The sequence below is a fragment of the Podarcis gaigeae genome (assembly GCF_964106915.1).
Source record: "Podarcis gaigeae genome assembly, chromosome: 3".
Classification (NCBI taxonomy): domain Eukaryota; kingdom Metazoa; phylum Chordata; class Lepidosauria; order Squamata; family Lacertidae; genus Podarcis; species Podarcis gaigeae.
In genome coordinates this window covers 17,603,838-17,626,531 of record NC_139680.1, presented here as the reverse complement: position 1 = coordinate 17,626,531, position 22,694 = coordinate 17,603,838, and the positions used below count along the sequence as shown (strand labels likewise).

Genomic DNA, 22,694 nt, shown 5'->3' with positions numbered 1-22,694 from the left:
TCAGTCTTTACCGCGGAAGGGGGCTCCGAAACATCATTGGAGGAAGAGACGCAGGGGCAACAGGAAGTGGCAGTGGCTGCAGAACAGCACCAGTCTCCAATGATGGGCAAGGGACAAAGAAGTCTAAGTAAGAAGAAGCATTCGGCCAAGAAGAGCAAAAGAAGTAAGCCTTCTAATGACTAGGACGATTCAGAAAAGCTTCCTGCTGCCCACCACCTGCTGGGTTCCGAGTGACCAGAATTACTGGAAAAGGAAAGTTGGAAAATTTGAAGCTAAGCGAGTCCCTCACCATGAGGTTTGCTGGGAGTACAACACGGGTGTGTGCCAGGGGCCAAATTGTAAGTATGTGCATGAATGTGAGAAGTATCTAGGTAACCACCCAGCGTCTTCATGTTTTAAAGGTAAACAGCCTTTCCGGGCAGCAGGGGGCATTTCCACCAGGGGTCTTGAAAAGCTCACAGACCCGCCAAAAAGAACAGCCACAAACTGGTATGAATTTGGCCCTTGACTGTGATGTTCTCTTCTGTTAAGCTCTCACCTCTTAGAACCCTTCTTGATAAATACCCTAAAATAGAGGCAGCAAAGTACCCTGGGAAAGAGCTTCTCTTATGGCTTCAAGATCCTCGTTTCTTTTGGGTCACCGTTTCCAAGCTGCTTGCCGCCCAAGCCAACAATGTGATGCGCAAGGGAAAAGCCTAAATATTTGAGTACCTGGACCACTTACAGTTTGCGATGTCGAGATGGAACGGTGCAGGGTTTTAAAAAAATAATTTAAAAATGCTAATAATTAAAGTCTGCTTATGGGTCTCAAGGAAGGAACGGATCCGTGCTTTTGCCTCTCCGGTTTAAAATCCCGTTTCGGATCGCTTCCGCAAAGCTGGTAGGTTAGCAGCTGCAACGCGTTCCTGCGCTTTTTGCTCTACGCTGCAGATCAGCAAATCCTGGAGAAATTCAAGGTTCCCTTGGCTGGAGGGAGCCGCGTGCACACGCGCTCACCGGCAACCCTGGCCGGCTGGAAATCCTGCTGCCCGTTGCAGCCGTGGCTCGGCAGCTACTGGGCATGCTCGCTCGGAACCGTGCAGGCACGGTGGCTCCCGGTGCCACCACCGCTGCCCGCACTTGCTCCCGATCTGCCAAAGCTTTGCCCACGCGGCAGGAGGGGAAGCATCTCCCTGATCCTGCTGCCTCGGGGGCCTGAATAGCTCCGCTGCTAGAGCCTCAAACACATTATATCTCATGGTGGGAGGCTTCGAGCACTGCGCAGGGCCCCAAGATTGCCTGCATCGCAGCGGGTACGACTAGAGGTCCCCTGAGGTACCTTCCAACCCCAGTTATAGTGTCCTGCCTTTGTCACGGACTGGATGAGAGCCAGCAAACTGAAGCTCAATCCAGATAAAAATGAGACACTGTTAGTGGGTGGTTCCCTAGACCAGATGGGTGGGAGATCGCCTGCTCTTGATGGGGTTACACTGCAGGTTCGTAGCTTGAGGGTCCTCCTGGACCCTTTGCCGTCACTCAAGGCTCAGGTGGCCTCGGTGATCCGCAGAGCCTTCCGTCAGCTTCGGCTGGTGGCCCAGCTACGCCCCTATCAGGACAGGGACAGCCAACTACTGTGGTCTATGCTCTGGTAACCACCAGCTTAGATTACTGCAATGCGTTATATGTAGGGCTGCCTCTGAAGACGGTTTAGAAACTTCAGCTGGTGCAGAATTCAGCGGCCAGGTTGCTCACCGGAGAAAGATGGTTTGAGCCTATTACACCGATCCTGGTCCGACTGCACTGGCTACCAATTAGTTCCCGGGCCTAATGCAAAGTGCTGGTTTTGACCTACAAAGCCTTAAACGGCTCAGGACTGCAATACCTCAAGGACCGCCTCTTTCCATATGAACCTACCCAGACCCTGAGATCATCTTCTGAGGCCCTTCTTTGTGTGCCTCCTTCTCAAGAGGTCCAGAGGGTGGCAACACGAGAACGGGGCCTTCTCTGCAGTGGCTCCCCGTCTGTGGAATGCTCTCCCCAGCGGAGTTCACCTGGCGCCTTCATTGTATACCTTTAGGCACCAGGCAAAAATGTTCCTTTTTAACCAGGCCTTTGGTTGAGCTGATTGACATCCTATACCCTTTTAAATGTGGTTCTTTTTTTTGGGGGGGGGTGTTATTGGGTAATTGTTTTTATTTTGATTTTATATATTGTGATCTTTTCTGTGAACTACCCTAAGACCTCCAGGTATAGTGTGGTATATAATTGCAAATAATAATAACAACAATAAAGTAGAGGGGAAAGTCCTGAGGATGGAGCATGGGCGTAGCTGGGGGTGGGGAGCAGCTGCCCTGCAAAAAAACAACAACAAATCAATACAAATCGGAGGTTCTGCCCCTCCCTATCAAAAGCCTGAGCCATGGGTGTAACCAGGATTTTTTTGTTGTGCGGGGGCAGGCAGAGGCAGAGGGCCTTTTCAGTAGTGGCACCTGCCCTGTGAACGCCTTCCTATCAGATGTCAAGGAAATAAACTATTTGGAAGACATCTGAAGGCAGCTCTGTACGGGGAAATTTTTAATGTCTAATGTTTCACAATTTGTGTGTGTTGTAAGCCACCCAGATGGCGGGGTATAAATGAGAAAATTGTTGTTGTTGTTAGAGTGGTCAAAACCTCAGTTAGCAATATATTTTAAAAAAATAAATATTAAATGTGGGGCAACTGCCTCTTGCTGCCCACACCCATGGACTGAGCCTGAGTTGCCAGAATGGGCTGCAGTGAAAATAGGGGGTCAACAAGCACTTTTACTTAGCATAGACATAGAAGCAGAGAATTCCAGAGCTGGAAGGGACCGCGGGGGTACTCTAGTCCAACCCCACCGCAATGCAGGAATCATTTGGCCAACATGGGGCTCAAACCCACTACCCTGAGATTAAGAGTCTGCTGCTCTAGCAATTGAGCTATTCTCACAGTGCAGCTTGTGCTGTCTCAGGATGGAGATAGACCATAATACACCCCTCCACACACACACTCACCCTTGTGGAATTCAAGGCAATTTGAAAGAAAAAACACTGCTGTCCATAGTGCAAACACTCATCATAGTTTTGCCTCTGGCCAAACAGGTTTTGTAGGGGGCTTGTGTGCTGTTTTGAATACCTGCGCCAAACATGTGACCAGAGGCAACTGAAATCATGAGAGAAGTATGTGGCAAAGGCGACTGCTTTCAATTCACCGAAAAAATGCCTTGTGACTATTTGCATCAGTATATGAACTGACGTTATGCTCTTCATTGGCACCCATCTGTCTTGGGAGACAATGGAAGAGAGAGCCTTTGGGGGCAAAGCCAACATTATGTTATGGTTTTATTTATATTCCGCTTTCTTTTGCCACCGAAACAGTGGCCGTATGAGAGAAAGATGCAATCAAAGTATGGAAATGCAATCAAAAGGTAAAAGGTAAAGGACCCCTGTATGGTTAAGTCCCATCAAAGGCGACTATGGGGTTGCGGTGCTCATCTAGATTTCAGGCTGAGGAAGCCGGCGTTTGTCCACAGACAGCTTTCTAGGTCATGTGGCCAGCATGACTCAACTATTTCTGCCGCAAGGGAACACCGTGATGGAAACCAGAGCACACGGAAGTGCCATTTACCTTCCCGCCACAGTGGTACCTATTTATCTACTCAAACTGGTGTGCTTTCAAACTGCTAGGTTGGCAGGAGCTGGGACAGCAACAGGAGCTCACACCGTTGTGGGGATTCAAACCGCCGACCTTCTGATCAGCAAGCCCAAGAGGCTCAGTGATTTAGACCACAGCGCCACCCGCATCCCAGGTACAACCCGATCGTCCACTGTATAAATGCTATGAAATAAACCAATAAGCTGCCCACACACCCCAGAAACCACCACTGATATGTGAAAGTTCTTACTTGTCTTCATGGGTAGAGCTAGCTGGGCAAACCTGACACCTCCAGCAGACTGCTATTCTGCAGATGAAGCAGGAAAGATAGTATCCACCTCCCAGCCAGCGATAGTCTTGCTGCTGTTCCTTGCCTCCTGTCAGTTATGGGGTTGTTGGTAAATTTTGCATATGTGTCAGATCATGGAAAGGTAACAGTAAAAGCATACTGTATAGAAGGGATAAAATGCAAAAATGTTTTACAAGTCAATTGCTTCTTTTTTTGTTTTGCATTTTTTCTTCTATGGTATGCCTAGTATACTGATTTCAGAGCTTTCCTGGCATGTTTTTTACCCGTTCCTATCCTTCTCCAGCCACGCTTCAACCTTATTTACCTTTGGCTTAATTGTATGTCTGTCCGTTTCTTTACTTGTATTGCCATTTTTACCCTGCCTTTCTGTGGCAAGCATCTGCAAGGCAGTTTACAGTGCAAAAATCACCGATCAAAAAACGGGTTGAAATGCGGTCAAAGCCATAACAGAACAGCAACGTACTGTATAAAACATCATAGGTAAAGGTAAAGGAACCCCTGACCGTTAAGTCCAGTCGTGGACGACTCTGGGGTTGCGGCGCTCATCTCACTTTACTGGCCGAGGGAGCCGGCGTTTGTCCGCAGACAGTTTTTCCGGGTCATGTGGCTGGTATGACTAAGCCGCTTCTGGCAAAGCAGAGCAGCGCACAGAAACGCCATTTACCCAGAGTGGTACCTATTTATCTACTTTCACTTTGATGTGCTTTCGAACTGCTAGGTTGGCAGGAGCAGGGACCGAGCAACGGGAGCTTACCCCGTCGTGGGGATTCAAACCGCCGACCTTCTTATCAGCTAGCCCTAGGCTCTGTGGTTTAGACCACAGCGCCACTCACATCCCTTAAAACATTATAGTGCACAGCAAAAGAAAAGAAAAACTTAAGGAAAAGGCGCCTGCCTGAAAAAAAAGTACAGTAAACCCGCAACTTATGTGCATTTAACTTGTGTGTGTTCAGCTTTATGCTCTTTGCAAATTTTTTAAAAAGAGAGAAAAGGGCTGCGGCAGGTGTCCAGGGAAAAAGACTTTGACCATTCTGCCCACCATTGAACCCAATATGTTCTGACTATACGCAATTTTGGCTTTAGGCATGATCCCTGGAATGCTACTCCCACATAAGTTGTGGGCTTACTGTATCTGAAAGATCCCATTTCAAAACAGATTTTAAAAACTCTCATTGTTGGCTGTTCTACAGTTTGGCTGCCCCGATGGCAAATGCTCTTGCTCGAATCCCCCATATTTGGTGTGGCAAGGCGACCATGCCTTCAGAAACAGAGCACAGATCTCATGGAGGCTCATACAGAAGAAGGTGAGTTGCTCTCGGGAACAAATCCAATTCAATATGCATCATTCCAAATGTATTTCCTGGCCTTACTAAGGGAATCCTGTCCATTTTTTTTACTGCCAAACAAGACTGAAGATGGGAAGACAGTTCTTTGAAATGGCAAAGATTCCTTTATGTCTATACTGCAAAGCCACTAATTGAAGAAGAAAAGGGAGAGACTTGGCTCCAGACCCAGAATTGACGATGACCTGGTTTGGATGTAATGTTAAATCATACTTTTGAGATGGGTATTTAAGCCCATTTTATTCAAGTGGGGCATTAAAAAAATGTTTTGTTTTTTTACTTAAACCTTGGAACTCATTCACTTGGTACTAAATTATGATTGTTGGGCTACAAGTTGATATGTACTCATTTAGCCCACAATTACTGGCTGATCCCGTGATTTCATGGGTTCACTTTCTCCCCCCCCCCCCCCCGGTTCCAATATCATAATCTCCCTTTCCCTTATTCTTTAGAGAAATGAGAGCATTATTATTTTTCCATATACAGAAGAATATTGTGTCCTGAATACTGGGGGAATTTGGCGTTTTCGTAACGGCATCAGGAGGAGTTATGTATGTTCAGATCATGTGCGACCAACATGATGCCATAAACTTTGCAGATTATCCCCAAGAGTTGGCCAGACGGAAGAATTCCACCATGTTGTTGGCACATATTAACGTCAAGGAGACAGCAATAAAAAGGTCTATACTCTGATCCCATGGCAAGAGCTCTGGTTTCACAGCAGCCTCTTTACTGCATAACACTTTTATGACAAAGTAAAAGCTAAAAGTAGCAACTTAAGCATTGGCGAGTAATGGTTAAGGCAAACTTGATTCCTGACTCAGTTATATTCAGGTAAATGACAGGCTGAGTTCTCATCACTTTTGACTCTCCCACAGTGCAAACATTTCCTGACTTATTTTAAGATCGGGGGTTATTATATATGACTTTAGAGATAACTGATGTCCTCCAGTGGTGTCCAAATGTTTTCAATTACCTTTGATCCAGCAGTGGGGATTATCATTTCACTTCTCCTCCTAACCTCGTGTTCTTTCATACTTATGTCAGAACTGGTCTGCAGCTATTCTCTCAACTACACTTTATTAAATCTGCTTCTCCCTCAGAGACATTTCACAAAGCTGTTTTAAAATATACAGGGGGGCAATCCAGATAATGTTAAATACACTTCAGTACCCTTGAAACCAACACTGAATGTATGCTTAGATCCCATTAGTTTCAATTGGACCCATTCACTTTATATCCAACTATTGCATGAAAAGTTTCTGGCAATTCAAATTCTTTGTCCTTGTGTGATATAGTACAAAAACTGGAAAACAGGAGCACACACTTTGCATTTCCTGGGCAATAGCCAACTAAGGAATACTCAGAATAGATGTGCTGAAACCAGTGGACTTGATTTCAATAGGTCTACGGTATGAATAACATTTCAGATATTGATTCCTTCCACAGTTTTATTTTCTAATGACACATACAATGCCATCCTAAAGCTGCAATCCTATAATACCTACCTGGGAGTAAATCCCATTGGGAAATACTTCTGAGTAGACATGCATAGGATTTATCTTCCAGCTGAATACTTCTAAGTAGGGTAAATGTTTTAAGTAAATATTGGCAATTATCAGAAAGTTAAAAATGACACTTTTTAAAGCTAATTTAAATGCCATTGTTTTCATCAGGACTAAAATATGACTAACAGTAAAAAAATCTTTGCAAGTTTACTTAGAAGTGAAGTCCACTGAGTTCACCAGGGCTTGCTCTCACATGAGTATACATAGAGTATACCTTGAGTCTCTGTTAGGGGAAAAGGTGGGATACAAATAATAATAATAATAATAATAATAATTGAAGAGTAACTTTCTCTAGACTGGGCCCAAAAATGCACCCCAGGCTGCTACTAGAGTTAATTCTCTCTGCTTATCCATCTTGGAAAGTAGCAAAAGTGATTAAGGAGCATTATCAAAATGAGAGTGAACGTTAAAGTGGGGAGGGGGGGGACAACCTCCAAACCCTCTCAAATAGGAGAAGTGGAAAGAGAGTTAAGAAGGGAGTTTGAAACATAGAATTCTCTATTTCAGGTTTTAAAAACCTTTTTTCTAAGATTTCTCCTACACACACAAAAATAAAACCAGCAGGGGCACAAATGCAATTTCCTGTCCTATCTTTTCCCCCAGTTCATCTTCTGTCTTAGCTATAGTGGTTAAACGCTACAAGAGGTTTTCATCAATAATTAACAATTTGCGAGAAATGTTAAGGCTTTGCTATGATGAACTACCTTAATTGTCAAGAATAGACCTGGTATTCCAGCTGAACTATTTAAAATTTTAAAAGATGATGCTGTTAAGGTGCTACGCTCAATATGCCAGCAAGTTTGGAAAACTCAGCAGTGGCCAGAGGATTGGAGAAGATCAGTGTACATCCCAATCCCAAAGAAGGGCAGTGCCAAAGAATGCTCCAACTACCGCACAATTATGCTCATTTCACACACTAGCAAGGTTATGCTTAAAATTCTACAAGGTAGGCTCAAGCAGTATGTGGACCGAGAACTCCCAGAAGTGCAAGCTGGATTTAGAAGAGGCAGAGGAACCAGAGACCAAATTACAAACATGCGCTGGATTATGGAGAAAGCTAGAGAGTTCCAGAAAGACATCTACTTCTGCTTCATTGACCATGCAAAAGCCTTTGACTGTGTCGACCACAGCAAACTATGGCAAGTTCTTAAAGAAATGGGAGTGCCTGATCACCTCATCTGTCTCCTGAGAAATCTCTATGTGGGACAAGAAGCTACAGTTAGAACTGGATATGGAACAACTGATTGGTTCAGACAGGAGTGCCTGGCGTGCTCTGGTCCATGGGGTCACAAAGAGTCGGACACGACTAAACGACTAAACAACAACATACTCGGTGCATTTTCATGGAATGATGCCATCTACCAACCCTTACTGTTAAAAGCATGCTCTACAAAGCTGTTAAATCAGAGTACTTTGATAACTGCCACTTTTATTCTCTTGAAGGAAACAGGACAACAGGACTGAACTGAAGGGTTCCTATATATCTTGGTTCTGGATAACAGCCTAAGTGATTTATTCAATGCGTTTTAGAGAGCCTTGCTTATGACAGGCTCTGTTAACACAAACATGAAACGCAGTGCCACAATCCAGCCAGGAGTTTCCAGAACACTTACTTTAGCTAACATAAAATAACTTGGTACCCAACAATGAGCAATTAGATGTCCACTCTGCTAAACACCTGGACCACAAAAGGTGCTGAATCACTATCTTTTTGTAAACAAAATTTACAAAATAGGGACAACGGAGAGGGGATTATTGCATCTGGATTTTTATTAACACAACGATTCCACCTCCTTATGCTTTAGCACTAAATATATCTTTATGGTACTCACACTCCACCTCGGTGATGATAATGCTCTGAATTATTTTATGTGACCAGCTGCTTTTGTTTTTGTACTCCTTATCACTTCTACAAACCAGGGACATATTAACTGTTGTCAGGTATCGCAGTACAGCGTGGCACCCCCCTTACTCTCATTAAGGTTTTACATTCTCAAGTGGGGGGCTTGTTTTCTCTTGCTCAGTCACTTTCTGAGATGTGGCAGGAAGCTGTGTGTCAGCAATATTATATTTGGTTTCAAACATCCCAGGGGAGAGGGTGATTTTTGAAATGAGCACAGAGTATAATGGATCCCATGGCAGAATGAAGCTTTCTCAATGTACTGTGGTTGGGAGGAAGTCAGTATTTTTTAGGATTGCTGTAAGTCTATGCTGACTTGAATGAAGGCATAATATAAGACCAAGAGGTTTGTCTTTTAAACATCTGGGTGTCCCAGGCTAATAAGGTTCTGATCTACTATGGAGGACAAGGCAGTGGGGACCACTTCACATTCAAAACACACACACACACACACACACACCTCCAGCCACAGCTATTAAGATACCGTAAGCTCAGAGAGTCCTTTTCACATGTACCCAGTTTGAAGGGCTGGAACACACATTTTGTGTGTTCTTGGTGGCTATTTCAGTTGTAGGACTCTTGTCCCTATAAGTCCACAGAAGTCCATATTCAAATGAGTTTAAAGGAATGGGGAAATTCATACAGGAAGTTCAAGGAAGTTAATGTACTGATTGATTAATCAGTTAAAGCCCATATGGATAATCAACTAAGTTTAATAAATAAATCTCATATGGACGCTGCTTACAAAACCCCAAGAGCGATCTCACATTATGCCTGCAGCAGCAGCCACTGCAGCCCATCTCCTTCCTCCATGGACCAGGATTCCTAATTTTTGGCATTTCTTTCCCATCTCCTCCCCAATCTGTATGTACTATTCTGTTCTTAGTTAAAGGCTGCATACACAACTCTCTCCCCTCCCCCCCAAAAAAAATATTCAGGGATTCTTTCTCTGCGGATTTGTTCCAGCTAATTTGTTAGTTTTTACTCTAAACTGCTATTTTTAGGAAACACGGGTATAATTGCAGATTGCTTGTTTCAGAGGGTGGAATTAATTTCGCTGCATGAAAACATGCTAAATTTTCCTAGTAGCATGTTTTCAGTCTATATATAACATGATGCATTCCAAGGAACAAAACATACGATCGATAGCTGGAGGGGAAATTGAGGGCATTGCATGTTAAATAAAAACACTTTCTAATGCAGATTTCCAAAACAGAAGGCAGCATTCATAGGCAAACCATTCCCTGTGTATTTTCCATGCTATTTTGGCATCAGATCTGTAAGGAAAGGGAAATACAACAAACAGCAGCTAGAAAAACTGATGCTCCAAAAAATGTGGGTTCCTATTCTTAGGCTACAGTATGTACCTTTTTATAGCACACAAAAATAATAATTTTTCCTTACCTGGAGTCATTCACACTTGTCCCCAACGTTCTGCTTTCAATCTAGATTGATTCTAGATCCCACTGTACATAATAATAATAATATTATAATAATTTATTATTTATACCCCCCCCCAATCTGGCTGGGCTTCCCCAGCCACTCTGGGAGGCTTCCAACAAAATATTAAAATACAGTAATACCTGCAGCCATTCAGTTGTCTTCTCAGCTTTGTGTGCCCGTTCATTTCAGTGAAGGGTGTGCATGCAAAGGAAGGCATGTGAAGCTCAGCTCCTTCAGTTTAAATGACTCAGGAGGTCCAGGGAACTTCATGTATTCATTTGGTCACCTGCACTCATTACTACTTAATGGACTCTATGGGCATGACCCAACCAAAGTTAAGAACTTTGAATTTAAGTTGAGGGACTTCGTTGAAATCTCTTCCCCTGAAACCCATGGCATTTGCAAGGGCTCAATTATGCTTTGTGTTCCACTCACATCACATCAGCTTATCGTGACCAGTGCTTGCTTACTAAATAAATGCTAAACACATTGTGGTTGTTTTCCTGTGGTTGGTTACCTAGGCTGGAGTGCTGAATCCCTTATATCTTGCAGGTGCCATCCCCACCCTCATCTTTGTTTTGTACACAAAAGCCATTCCAGTTGGCAAATACGTGCAGCACAATGGCCCCGCAACATATTGACACATCAATCTAAAGCATTACTCGACACCAGAAAAGGACAGTCCTCCTAAATCATGGCCCTTAACTTGCTCATTGACTGCTGCAGTGATCTGACTGCCACAGCGCTTCTTACAGATCTAGATCAATACCTTGTAGAGGCTTAGGGTGCACAAACTGCATTTCCTTAAGCGCGCAGTTGCTTAGATCTAGCACAAAAAGCATTTGGCATTAATCACCTTGGCAAGCTGGATATATGTTTCAATCAGACCTTTTGTGTCAAGGCTACAAAGAACGTCAATGCCACCCTTAACTCCCGCCACATGCTGGTTATCAGGCAATCTCGGAGAAACAAATCTTTTTATTAACCAAACAACCTCCTGGATCTGACCTGAGAACAACAAAACATTAAACAAAACCCCATAGCCATGCCAGCCAGCAGCCTTTATCCTTGTTCTGGGGGATAAGTTATTCAGAAGAACAGAAAAAATGTATCATCTTTGTTTTCAAATGCATTTGTGAATTCTCAAAACAAAAAATATTTTAACATTTTCAATCTAATCAGAACAGGCAAGGATACATAACATGTAAAATATGCATCCTAAATCCCAACTATCAAATCAGTTTATCTGAGATGGAGAACAAAACAACAGCACAACAATACCAATCAAGCATGTATAAACCCCTCAACAGAGCCTCATGAAATTATCCAGAATTATTCCCGAAAGGGTGAAGGGTTGAGTCTCTTACGAGCCAAAGGGCACAACAAAAACCTTATATTCATCTAAATTTTGAATACAGATTGGCCTTTAAAAATAATGGAAATGGGGAGTCCCTGAAAAAATCATTAGTTCTGGGGATCACAATTTTTAATGATCTTTGTTTATTTGGGTCACTGAGAAACTTCAAATGAAAGCTAAGTTAAAAATTGATGGGAGCACAGTTCTGAAATAAAAGTTCACCATTACATAATTTTACCAAACCATCCCTTTGGGCTTCTTATTTGAATCTGACCATCTGAAGCCTAAATGCATTGTTCAGCCCCAGTTTGTTCTGTGCCCCATCTCTAAAGTGAAGTTAATACATGATATTAAGAGTTTCCTTCCTTCCCCTTCAGGCACTCCCTTAATAGTTCAGCTTTATTACTATACTGGCCAGAGTCCATAACAGAATTGCAAAAACACAACCCATACATAAAATGGTTAAAAATATTACTCAAATCTGAGAAATTGTTTCCCAGAAGAAATGTGAGGTTGTTCTTATTACAGTGATGATGACTGCAGACTCTCTAAATCATAAGCTTATTAGTGAACTGATGAAAAAAATTTGGCTGGGAAGTTCCATTCAATATCTGAAATTCTTCCCCTTTAGGGTCTGGCCTACTTTTTAAGATATCCTTAGCTTCAGAATGCTCCCTTATATTCTGGGTACTTTCAGACTCTTAGCATTTTGCAGGAGGTATTCAAGCCCAAACTGAGATATATGGCTTTGTGAATTAAAATGTACTAAAGTGCTCTGTTGCCCCTGGTGCAACAAATTCACTTCAAATAAAACTGGACCGTTTGCAGTTTGGAAAGTGACGGGGAATTGCAATGAAAAGTGAGGAGTGAATGAATGATTAACAGGAAGATGTAAAAAGACCCTGCCTGCAATTGATGCAAGTCCTGGGAATGACCACAAGCCCTGCCTGCTTCCCACACAACTTTTGGCTTTCTCTTTCTTCCCTGTCCTTTGCACCCTGGACTCACTCTCTCTCTGAAGGGATGCAAAGCAGGCAGATGAAGAAGGAATGGAGAAACAATGCACCCTCCCAGTGACCCCACCCTCTCTGACCTTTTTGGATTGTTGATTGAGAGGCTTCATTGCAACAAGCAAAAGACAAGAGATTTACAGCACCTTTTATTATCTGAATTTCCCAGCTGCTCAGTTAATTTATTAACAAGAGCAACTCCTGAACTTTAATCTCATCCATTTCCTTCTGCACTTTTTCTGTGCAGAAAAGGTGCTTCTTCGCAAAAGCTATCACAACGTTACTAATAGCCTTACTTTTTGCAGAAAACTAAGCCAAAGAAAGCGATTTTGTGCTCCGTGAGATTTTAGCTGCCTCGATTCTGCCAAAATGAAACCCTTCCGTTAAGTAAGGGTTAAAGTAAGTTGGGGAACACATGTTCGTATCTATGGGGATACCCTGGAAAAAAAGGTGGCATTTAATATATAGTTATTTAAAGGCGCTGTGGTCTAAACCACTGAGTCTAGGGCTTGCCGATCAGAAGGTCAGCAGTTCGAATCCCCGCGACAGAGTGAGCTCCCATTGCTCGGTCCCTGCTCCTGCCAACCTAGCAGTTCCAAAGCACGTCAAAGTGCAAGTAGATAAATAGGTACCGCTCCGGCGGGAAGGTAAATGGCATTTCTGTGCACAGCTCTGGTTCACCAGAAGCGGCTTAGTCATGCTGGCCACATGACCCGGAAGCTGTACGCCGGCTCCCTCGGCCAATAAAGTGAGATGAGCGCCGCAACCCCAGAGTCGGCCACGACTGGACCTAATGGTCAGGGGTCCCTTCACCTTTATTCTGCTCTTTCACCTGAAAGAAACTCAGACATCTCAATGATAAGACAGCCCATGCTCTCAGGCTTACAACCTAAATGGCACCACATAAAAGTGAGATGTATGGGTCGGGTGAGGGAGCACTAGTTCTTGAAACAATATTGAAAGGAGAAATTTGGAAAGGAGCTACCAGTCGTTGCTGGTCTTTCAGCAGAGCCCTGGTGGCTGTTTCCCCTCTTATCTCCCCAAAATATCCATTCAAACAACTGAGTTCCCTCTGCTACAGGAACTGTCCTGAAACTAATTTTGGGTCTGGTCAGTACCCCTGAAGTAGGGTTGCCATATTTCAAAAAGTACAAATCAGGACACTCCTGTTTTTTTAAAAAAGTTGTTTAGCTTAGGCAGCCCTACCCTGTAGTAAACAGCCTAGAAGTTGGTTACAGCATGGGTTTGATCCCCATATCGGCATTGCAGGGGGTTGGACTAGATGAGCTGCAGAGGTCCCTTCCAACTCACTATACCACACCAAATTCAAAAAACAAAAGGCAGATATAAATGTAATGCAGACATAAATAAAAAATACTGTACAGTGGTACCTCAGGTTACATACGCTTCAGGTTACATACGCTTCAGGTTACAGACTCCGCTAACCCAGAAATAGTGCTTCAGGTTAAGAACTTTGCTTCAGGATGAGAACAGAAATCGTGCTCCGGCAGTGCGGCAGCAGCAGGAGGCCCCATTAGCTAAAGTGGTGCTTCAGGTTAAGAACAGTTTCAGGTTAAGTACGGACCTCCGGAACGAATTAAGTACTTAACCTGAGGTACCACTGTATTGCAAATTAATCCAATTGGGTATCTTTCCCACAGGCAGATCTAACAGATCCACTGACGAGCATTTTGTTGTAAAGGATGTGTCTCTTATTAAGAAATGACTGCCTTACACCTACAAGGTTAGAACCAATCCATAAAATCAATTGTTATTGTTTGTTATATTAAAACCTTACTTTCCAATGTGTCATCGTGCCTTGGAAGACAAAATATCTGAAACCTTGGCAGTATATGCTATTGTAAAACCTTGGTGTTTTTTGTTTTTGCTATTTATTATTCTGGCAAGGGTGTTTATGGCTCAGTGACTTCGCCCAAACAAGTTTCAGGTTTGCTAACAGTCATTATTTTGTCTTCAGGGTGCAATTTATATACATTACAGGGAAAACAAACTCCAGTTGGACCCACGTTAAATATATTAAAAGGCACTTTTAGAAATGTCCAGCCTTGCAAGCAATCTTATAAGAGGAAAGTAACCAACTCCTGAATCAGCACTCTGCTAATTGCTCTTTGCTGGATGTCTTCCCTGTAATAAGCACGGGGTAAGGGGGTGCCACGAACATCACTTCTGTAAAATGACTGGAACTGGATTACATTACTTGCTCAATCTGCACTTTTTGTGGTTATTGCCCAACAGCAGTTGGTCACTTTATTTGTATTCAGCTTTTCCGTATACACTACAATGGAAGCAGTTTGCAACAAAGCATGAAAAAAATCCAACAGAAATATACAAAATACAAATACAGAAACACTACATTATCATTCATATTGTCTCTCTATAAGAGACAAAACAATCTCATAGTAAGTACCTAACAAGAAGCACTTCTAAATCAAAATAAACAAATTAAAATTCATGACTAAAAAAAGTAAAGACACCCTTCTGATCTAGGAAGTAGCAGCAATAGAATATTTTAAAAGGTTGAAAAGAGAGGCAACGGCAGTACTGGGTGCTGCAGAAGCCCCCTCTCCTATATGGTCAAAAGCTCTCTTCTCTAGCGTGTGTCGGTCATCATGGTCTGTCCATCATCTTGTTACAACCGTACCTATGAATGCTCTGTTTTGATTAAAAACAGGTTGCAGGGGAGGATTGGTTTCTCCAGTGTGGATACAAATAACTAATTAAAACAGGCACCTTCAGTGACTGTACCAATGACACCCATGCGAATTACAAAGTTGACTGCAAATACCTACAAACAATTTGCACATGTGTTGCTGATCAATATGTTTCGGCTAATTATTGGACTTCAGATGCTGTTGGAGTAGAACTCTCATCATTCCTGATCCTTGCCATGCTGGCTGGGGCTGATCCGAGTTGGAGTTCAACAATATCTGGAGTGGCACGGGTTCCCTACTCCTGTGCCAGGCCATCATCTGCCAATGACTGATATTTTTAAAAAATGTCTCACTAAATGAATCCTACTCCCACAACCAAAAGGTTGACTAAGCTGTATTCTTGCTCAGTTCACGAGGGAATAGGAATTTTTTATAGAATAGCAATTATGTAAATCCAAGAAAGCATGTTGTGTTTTCCGTTCTGAAAGAGGTATATTTGAATTAATCTTAATAGATAAGTAGGGCTATAAACTATTTTTTTATTTTTTATTATTCAAAATTATAACAAGACATATTATCCAAAAACATATTATCCTTATTTTCCCCCACCCCATTTTTCCTCCCTCTCCCCCTCCCACACAACCCCCCCGCCCCCCCCCCGACTTCCCTCAGTTCCAGTCTTTGGTTTCTCTAAGAATGCTGTTTTCTGCATGCTATAAAGTTGTATAGATCCTCAAACTATTTAGCTGATTATTATCTGTAGGGCTATAAACCATTAAAGAATTTGCTATTGATCATTTTGCATGCCAAGGAAGTGATTCATCAGTTGATCAAATCATTATATTTAACTAAATCTGCATATTAACCACACGTCAATGAAAGCACCTTTAGAGATACTGTAGAAGCAAGAATGACCATAACTTAGAATACCCCATGCTACAAAGAGGCAGTGGTGGGGGAATCTTTAATGCTTTGTTTGTCACTCTTGGATTGGAGTGTTGTTTGAGACCTTTTGTTGTGGTGGTTGCTGATGCTGGTTTTTTTGTATCTCTATTTTAGATCTTTTTGTGATTTATGTGGAAATACTTCAGTTTGTTTTTGTGTTTTTAATGCTCTGTTTAGTGTTTATGACTACTTCTGTCACGTTGTAGTTATGTATTTTTTTCATGCTGCAAGCTGCCTTGAACATGGTTTGAACTAAGGAAAGGTGACATACAAAAAATATATATGTATGTATGCATGCATGTATGCAAATACATAAAACAGAAACCAGAACCAAAATAATCTAAAACAAATATAAACAAGTGAGCTCTTAAATCACAACCCTCCAATTAAAGTTGAACCTTGCAGATTAAAATTGGTCCATTGGATTGGTTAACTAAAACCTAAAAGACGCACTTAGTTAGAAGGAAGCCCGTTGATTTTAATGAGATTTACTTCTGAATACATAAGTTTGCTCTGTTAATCTACGAGTCCATTGATCACAATTTGCAGGCCTAATTCTTCACAGTGACTACATTTGAATGGCATGCATGGTGCAATGTGAATAAGTTGCAGTGAATCTTGGGTTCACATGCTACCGCTCCACTCATCCTGTGTGGTCAAGTGGGAGTCTGGAAACTTTCATTTCTGCTTTTGTTTAACTGTAGCTTGTGTCTGAATCTGAACCAGCAAACTGTGGTTAAGAATGCATGAACTATGGTTTGTTTGAAACAAACAAACTTGAAACCACAGTTCTTTGTACTTCTGATATATGGCACATGATTTTCATTACAGCATAGACTTGTGGACCATATCATAGAAAGAATGTTGTATTATATTTAAACATTACAAAGAGTCTTGTGGTACCTTACAAAATTTAACAATTTTTGCTTTAGTCAATAACGTGCCATGCGGCACTTTGTTGCTTTTGCTATAACAGTCTAAGAAAACACATCCCAGTTCTTGAAGCATGCCATTCTATATTTACAATAAAAATAGTGAATAGTTTGGCAGGTAAAATTGTATTCATGATCTTTTACAGTTTCTGGGGGGCGGGAACAACGACAGGGGCTTGCATACCCCTAAACATTTTGTGAATCTTTTTACTTTTGTCCATTTACTGTATTTATTTTTCCTGATCTGAACTATAAAATTGTGATTTTCTTGAGTCAAAATGAGAGTGCCCCTAAACATTTTTTAAATGAAAAAAAGCACTGATCCTTTATAAGGAAAATGAAAGGCAGCAAATGAAATTTCTCTGAGCATGCAACGGGTTGGATCTAGATCTCGCCACCCCTAGTGTAGACCTATTGAAATGAATGGGATTCTAATTAGTCATGACTAACTGAAGTCCCTTTAATTTCAGTGTGATCCAAGTCTAGATCCAACCAAACATCTTCCTGCAAATATTTTTCTTCTATTGATGGTTGGGGTTTTTAAGAAAAAAACCATCCAATAATAAGATGAAGAGGTCTTTGAATACCTGCAGAGGACTAAATAAAGCGCAGTATGATTCTATTGCAGCAACACAGGCAGCGGAGTGGTATGGTCAAATTCTGTACTAGGTGATGGAAGAACCAGTTGTCAAAGATGCCAGATTCAATCAAGAATATATTTGACTCAGTGTGACAGGTGTCAAATATACAGAGAACATGGGAAGAGAATCTAATTTCTTCCTGCCAGAGAAACGAAAAGGATTATAAAAGAGAATATTACTTCTAGTCTTTCAGCTAAATGGTAGTATTCAGATTCTAGCCAGCACCAGAGAAATTCAGTTGACATTACACCTGAATGCTGTCTCTTTTCCTGCCAGCAAAGATAATGAAAGGAGGAACATGAACTGTAGAGGAAAATACACTACACATCCAATTTCTTCAACCTTTCCTCATAGGCTGGTTTACAGATCCCTCACCATCTCCATTGCATGCTTCTGAGCACATTCCAGTTTCTCAATACAGTGGTGCCCCGCAAGACGAATGCCTCGCTAAACGAAAAACCCGCAAGACGAAAGGGTTTTCCGATTTTTTAGCGGCTTCGCAAGACGAATTTCCCTATGGGCTTGCTTCGCAAGATGAAAGCCCATAGGGAAATCTCCGGGGACAGCGGGGAAGCGCAGCGCGCCTTCTCCTCTGTTCCTGGACCTGTCCTAAGGCTTGCGGTGGGAGGTCCGGGAACAGAGGACAAGGCGCGAAGGGCTTCTCCTCTGTTCCCGGGGCTTGCGGTGGGAGGAGGGTTTTTCCTCCCCACGCCAACATTCAGAACAGCTTTCTGAATGTTGGCGGTGGGGAGGAAAGCCCTCCTCCCACCGCAAGCCTTCAGGACAGGTCCGGGAACAGAGGGGAAGGTGCGCAGCGCTTCTCCTCTGTTCCCAGACCTGTCTTGAAGACTTGCGGTGGGAGGAAGGTTTTCCTCCCCACCGCCAACATTCAGAAGGCTGTTCTGAAGGCTGGCGGTGGGAAGAAAAGCCCTTCTCCCCCCAGCCTTCAGAAGAGTTCCCGCCTAGGCTGCGGATAGCAGCCTGCTGCCCTGCGCGAGGGGCGCTCTTAAGCAGAGCGCCCCTCGCGCGGGGCAGACATTCGCCGCTTGGGGAGCCCTGCAGGGGAAGTCTTGCAGGGCTCCCCAAGCTGCGAATGTCTGCCCCTCGCGCGGGGCAGCAGGCTGCTATCCGCAGCTTGGAGAGCCCTCTGGACCTCTTCTGAAGGCGGGCGGGGGGCAAAAGTCTTTGCCCCCCCTGCCTGCCTTCCCGGGGGATTTTAAAATGCTGGCGGGCGGCAGCGCCAGCATTTTAAGATCGCCCCGGACAGCGGAGAAGTCCTCCGCTGTCCTGGGGTTTTTAAAATGCTGGCGGGCGGCAGCGAAGGCTTCGCTGCCGCCCGCCAGCATTTTAAAATCGCCCCAGGACAGCGGAGAAGTCTCCGCTGTCCCGGGAAGGCGGGGGGGGAGCAAAGACTTTCGCCCCCCCCCCGTCGGCCTTCAGAAGAGGTTGGGGGACAGACTGTCCCCAGACCTGGTCTGAAGGCGGTTTCCATAGGAACGCATTGATTGATTTTCAATGCATTCCTATGGGAAACCGTGCTTCGCAAGACGAAAAACTCGCAAGACGAAAAGACTTGCGGAACGAATTAATTTCGTCTTGCGAGGCACCACTGTATCCCTCTAAAATAGCAGAACCCAGAAGGATACAGGGAGGAATTCGACGTCATGCTCTTCGGATTGCTCTGTCAGTGTAAACAGGAGAACATACCATTTGGGGGTTCTCCTGACCCTCCAGAGTGGATTTAGGGGAGGCATAGTGCAGAGAGAGCCATTGCACTATGAGAAGCCCTTGTGTCCCAGATTAGTTGCATCATATAGCCCACACTGTACCAGCTTCCCATGAAGAGTATCACAGGGGATATTGTAAAAAAAACTTGCTAGTAATTCCATCAAAAAGGGAGAAAAGGTTAGTCTACCACAGTGGTGTCCAAGCTTTTTTCAAAGGGGGCCAGATTTGATGAGGTGAAGGGCTGTGAGAGCCGACCAAAGGGCCAACCGAAGTTGTTGACTTTTTCAGGATTGAAGTTGTTGAGGAGCTTTTTTTAGGATTGAACTGCCACAAGGGCTGGATTAAACTGACCAGGGGGCCAGATTAGGGCCCCAAAACAGACTTTGGACATGCCTGGTCTAGCATGACTTATTCTTAAGGAACACATACGGACTCCTTGTAACCATAGAGGGCTTTCCTCCTAAATATGTAGAGACAATGGGCAATGGATTTGGGGTATAACATCGAGTATGATGCTTGGGTGAAATTGTGGAATGAGAGTTTAAAATTTCCAGCATGTACCACCTTAAAAGAAAATGTAATGAAAATGATGTACCTCACACCTGTCAAGCTAGCAAAAATGTATAGGATGAGCAGTAAAATATGTTGGAAATGTAAAGCGAAGGGCAGAGATTTTTTCCACATGTGGTGGACATTTGAGAAAACGAAACAATTTTGGGATTTGATTTATAATGAACTGAAAAAGATGTTCAAATATATCTTCCCAAAAAAGCCAGAAACTTTTTTGCTAGGCTTGATGGGAGAGAAAAAAGAAAAAGTAGACCACAAGATTATTTATGTATGCTACGACTGCTGCTAGAACTTTGTTAGCCCAAAAATGGAAAGTACAGGAATTACCAACAGGGGAGGAGTGGCAGACGAAGATGGTGGATTACAAGGAACTAGCAAAACTGACCTACAGGATCCGTAACCAGGAGGAAACAAAGTTCCGAAGAGAGTGGAGTAAATTTGTGGAGTATATAAGTAATAACTGTAGAAGTCTGAAGATATTAGAAGGACTGAAATAAATCTAATTATGTGGACTGGATATTATTATGAAAGTGTGGAAAGGGGATTGTAGTAAGAAAGCTTGCTGAAGGGAGGGAGGTAAGTCAGTACTCGGCAGAGCGTTGAAAAAGAAAGTGGGTACAGTGGTACTTCGGGTTAAGTACTTAATTCATTCCGGAGGTCCGTTCTTAACCTGAAACTGTTCTTAACCTGAAGCATCACTTTAGCTAATGGGGCCTCCCGCTGTCGCCGCGCCGCCAGAGCACGAGTTCTGTTCTCATCCTGAAGCAAAGTTCTTAACCCGAGGTACTATTTCTGGGTTAGCGGAGTCTGTAACCTGAAGCGTATGTAACCCGAGGTACCACTGTATATGCTCATGGAATAGTATTGTATTTGGTTTGTTTATATGAAATGAAAAATTAATAAAAAGCATTAAAAAATATGTAGAGACTAACTGCTTAATGGTCTATTCTAAAAAATATATAATAATAATTAAAAAATTCCAGGTATTGATGTTAAGCTGACTGGTTGATACTTACCTGGCTCCTGGTTCTTCTACCTTTCAAAGGTCAGGACTATGGGGTGGGTTTTAATGGGTAGGAGAGGATATATTAACTGCAATTTATCCTTCCAGGCGCCTATGTGTGTGGGTTGAACAGTTTCAAAATCCCACCCTTGGCAGCAAAGTTAAAAAGCATAGGAATTAGGCTGCAAAGCCTTGTTTTGATCAACTCCAGCTATGAAATAAACTTGCGCCCCTTTCTTACCCTGCTTAATAAACAATCAATCAACAACCTGGGAAGTAAGCTTAGAAACATAATTTACTTCTAACGTTGCATTGGTTCACAGCAATGGCAGCAGTGAAAACTATTAAGGCAGAATACTTCTATTTACAGGATAACCAGCTTCAGACACGTATCTAAAGCTGGAGCAAGCAGGGACATGTCTGCATCCTTCACAGATCAAAGGAAGAAAGAGAGGAACAGGAGATACTATATGCTTCTTTCTCTTCAAGATAGGAGGGGAAATGACATCATATAGAGCCCTCTCTACCAATTGCATTTCTATGGTTTGAGTATCTGCCTATCAACAATACGGCTCTGTGGACTTAGCCCCTTCTAATGCTAACTAGTAAGAATATGCATTTGTTAGGTTTGGCTGCTAAACCCCCACAAGGACAACATTTATCCACCTCCACTTTCAATCTCACTGCACTTTGCTCATTCTCCAGTAATTTTTGAAAACGATAGGTACTGCAAGATCATAATTCAGAAGTGTCAGGTGTAATAGCACTTCATATTGTGGTGGTAACCGGGAAAATGGGAATTGAATTTAACAAGCCCAACCTGGGACATATGGTTTCCCCTGAGGGTTCTTCCACAGTTTTTGGGTAGCATGAACACCAGGGAATTGCTGCATAACTGCTAGTCTCCCCACAGGAAAAGATGAACCAGCTGGAAAAGCTTTAGCGATCTTATCTATGCCTCGGGGAACCTGCGTTTGTGTTCACAGCCAATAACCTTATGTTAGTTGGGAAGCTTTCCAGTTCCTCCTCACTGTTATTGTTTGGTTTCCCTCATTCCCTAGGAGATTAAATACAGGAAAATAGGATCTAAGCTGATCAAATTCAGCAGGCTGCTTCAGAGATTTTTTTTTTTATCCCTTTTGAGGTTACCAGAAGAAAGGTATATCAACAAAGATATCAAGCTATTTTACTACTTTTTTAAAAAAAGAGGAGTAAGATTATTCAGAAATTTCCAGTTTATGACAATAAAGAGTGTAATTGTTTGAAATCAATAATGGCTCTTAATTAATAAAATTAGTGTTGGAAAATTCATTACTTTGAGGAAAGGGTAGGATGAAGGAGAAATGTGTTTCCCTTGAACTCTCTCTTTCTCAACTCCATGCAGAGAAGCTGACCCTCTTGTGCTGCAGGATGTCTTTAGTTCATCCCCCCTGCCTTTGGCTCCAAGACCAAACAGGGCAAGACAAGTTCATTACCAGAGTCCTAGCTTTATTTTATTCTATTGGAACTTGGAGACAAACTCTGCCTAAGCCCTGCTTGCTGCTAACAAGGCAGCATACTAGTGTGATTTTTTCTGCAGGTGGCCCTGCTCGGTTACTCAAGTTGCTTTTGGAGAATAAA

The 22,694-nt window shown here is 42.9% G+C and overlaps 1 protein-coding gene and 2 long non-coding RNA genes across 6 annotated transcripts in view; 2 read left to right on the top strand and 1 right to left on the bottom strand.

Moving 5' to 3' along the window:
- The window catches only part of KCNS3 (potassium voltage-gated channel modifier subfamily S member 3), a 466,063-nt gene that overhangs the window by 280,242 nt on the left and 163,127 nt on the right, over positions 1–22,694 (bottom strand). The window lies entirely within an intron of this gene.
- Positions 1–22,694, top strand: part of LOC310840754 — a 190,788-nt gene that overhangs the window by 73,080 nt on the left and 95,014 nt on the right. The window lies entirely within an intron of this gene.
- LOC310840802 lies at positions 1,027–22,236 on the top strand. Its single transcript, XR_014562151.1, has 3 exons — positions 1,027–3,806; positions 5,153–5,266; positions 21,445–22,236. It is a non-coding gene; the product is annotated as an uncharacterized lncRNA (long non-coding RNA).